The 2527-nt window shown below is 38.8% G+C and overlaps 1 pseudogene; it reads left to right on the top strand.

Moving 5' to 3' along the window:
• Positions 1 to 628: 628 nt before the first annotated feature.
• LOC101564649 lies at positions 629 to 2273 on the top strand (annotated as a pseudogene).
• Positions 2274 to 2527: the final 254 nt, after the last annotated feature.

Raw genomic sequence — 2527 nt, 5'->3', positions numbered from 1 at the left:
AAAAGCCTTTTCTGCATCAATGGAGATGAACATGTGGTTTTTAGTTTTCACTCTATTGATATAGTATATTACATTTATAGATTTTCGAACATTGAACCATTCTTGCATCCCTGGGTTGAATCCTACCTGGTCATGGTGTATGATCTTCTTGATGATTTGCTGTATTCTATTTGCTAGTGTTTTTTTGAGGATTTTGGCATCTATATTCATGACGGAGATAGGCCGGTAGTTCTCTTTCTTAGTTGCATCTTTCTTGATTTTGATCAGTATAATACTTGCCTCCAGGAATGATTTTGGGAGGATTGCTTCCTTTTCAATTTAATGGAAGAGTTTGAGGAGTATAGGGACTACATCTTCTGTAAATGTCTTGTAGAATTCAGCTGTGAATCCAACCAGACCTGGACTTCTCTTTGCTGGTAGGTTTTTAATTACATCTCATATTTCATTGGCTGTTTTTAACATTGTTTCTTTCACATTTGCTTAGGCACACCTGCCCTCTAAGCCCTATTAATAATGCTGGGCAGTATCATGGCAGGGGCCTAGGTGTTAACAGTAGCAACAGCTGCAGCCAACTTTCTGAATATAAGCACTACAGGTAGCACAAAGCATGCACAGGGATTTAGAGAAAATGGCAGACTATACTGATATTGAAGCAATGCTTAAGGCTCCTTACAAGAAGAACTAGAACAAGTTGAGTAGTGCTAATGGCCATGAAGAACATAGAAAAAGAAGGAAAAAAGCAAGTGCAGAAGTCAAAGTCATGAGTGAAAGAGAAGCAAAAGTAAGGAAAGAAAGCATAATAAAGATAGAGAAAGAAAAAAGAGCAAAAGCCAGGAATGAAAGTGAAGTAGAAGCAAAGAAAGGAGATGGAGCCAATTGAGAAGTAGAGATTGTAAGTTCTGAGGCTGCTATGGAAGGCCCTACTCTGAACCAAAGTTTAACGATGCCATGTGAAGAAAGATTGGGTTGCCTCATAGCATCAAATTAAGCCGATGACATTCATGAGGCAAAAGTACATTCAGGAAAGACAAGAGCCCTGTGAGGGAACCTATTGATAAGCTAACTCCAGAGGAAAGAGATGCAAGCACAGTTTTCTGCATGCAGCTGGCAGCAAGAATTCGACCAAGAGATTTGAAAGAGTTTTTCTCTACACTAGGAAAGGTCTGAGGTGTGAGAATGACTTCTGACAGAAATTCAAGACGTTCCAAAGGAACTGCTTATGTGGAGTTTGTTAATGTTAATTCAGTGCCTCTATCAATAAGATTAACTGGCCAATGAGTTTTAGGAGTGCCAATCATTGTGCAAGCATCACAGGCAGAAAAAGACAGAGCTGCAGCAATGGCAAATAATTTACAAAAGGGAAGTGCTGGACCTATGAGACTCTGTATGGGCTCATTACACACTAATATAACTGAAGATATGCTTTGAGAGTATTTGAGCCTTTTGAAAGGATTGAAAGCATCCAGTTCATGATGGACAGTGAAACATGTTGATCTAAGGGATATGGATTCATTACATTTTATGACTCAGAATGTGCCAAGAAGGCTTTGGAACAGCTGAATGGATTTGAATTAGTGGGAGGCCAGTGAACGTTGGTCATGTTACTGAATGTACAGATGCTTCTAGTGCTATTTCATTTTTGGACAGTGATGAACTGGAAAGGACTAGAATAAACTTGAGAACAACTGGACATCTCCAGCTAATGGTTAGATGTGCAGAAGGCACTGGCTTGCAGATTCCACCAGCTGCACAGCAAGCATTACAAATGAGTGGCTCTTCGGCATTTGGTGCTGTGGCAGAATTCTCTTCTGTTATAGATTTACAAACCCAACTTTCCCAATGGACTGAAGCTGCAGCTGCTTCTGTGAAACCCTTCCCAACACAGTGTTTCCAACTCTCTAAATATGTTTAATCCTCAAACAGAAGAAGTTGGATGGGATACAGAGATAAAGGATGATGTCATAGAAGAGCATAACAAACATGGAGGAGTTACTTATATTGACGAGAGTTCTGCTCAGGGCAATGTGTATGTGAAGTACCCATCAATTGCTGCAGCTATTGCTGCTATCAGTGCATTGTATGGCAGATGGTTTGCTAGAATAATGATAACAGCAACATATGTATCCCTTCCAACTTACCACAACCTATTTCCTGATTCTATGACAGCAACACAACTACTGGGTCCAAGTAGGTGATGAAGCAGGATATAGTCCATTATGTACATAGTTTTTTTTTTCTTGAGAATTCATCCTATCTTTTATTTAGATAAAAAATAAAGAGGAAAGGGTCTACTGTCATTTGCATACAGTTCCTGTTACCTTGAAGAAAATAAAAATGTTAACAGGAATGCAGTGTGCTCATTCTCTTTAACTAGCAAATCCCAATGTGTACCAAGCTGTTCTCCTGTTCTGCCTTTTTAATTGTTTGTATAGAAAATTATATTAAGGACCAATAGAAATAGCTCTAGAGGAATAAATGTCCTTTTTGTAAAAAGGCAGACAGGTATGTAATGATGTTTTTAATGTTT

Source organism: Octodon degus, unplaced genomic scaffold (assembly GCF_000260255.1).
Source record: "Octodon degus isolate 3935 unplaced genomic scaffold, OctDeg1.0 scaffold00124, whole genome shotgun sequence".
NCBI lineage: Eukaryota > Metazoa > Chordata > Mammalia > Rodentia > Octodontidae > Octodon > Octodon degus.
The sequence above is the reverse complement of the archived record's forward strand: the minus strand, read 5'-3'. Positions and strand labels throughout refer to the sequence as shown.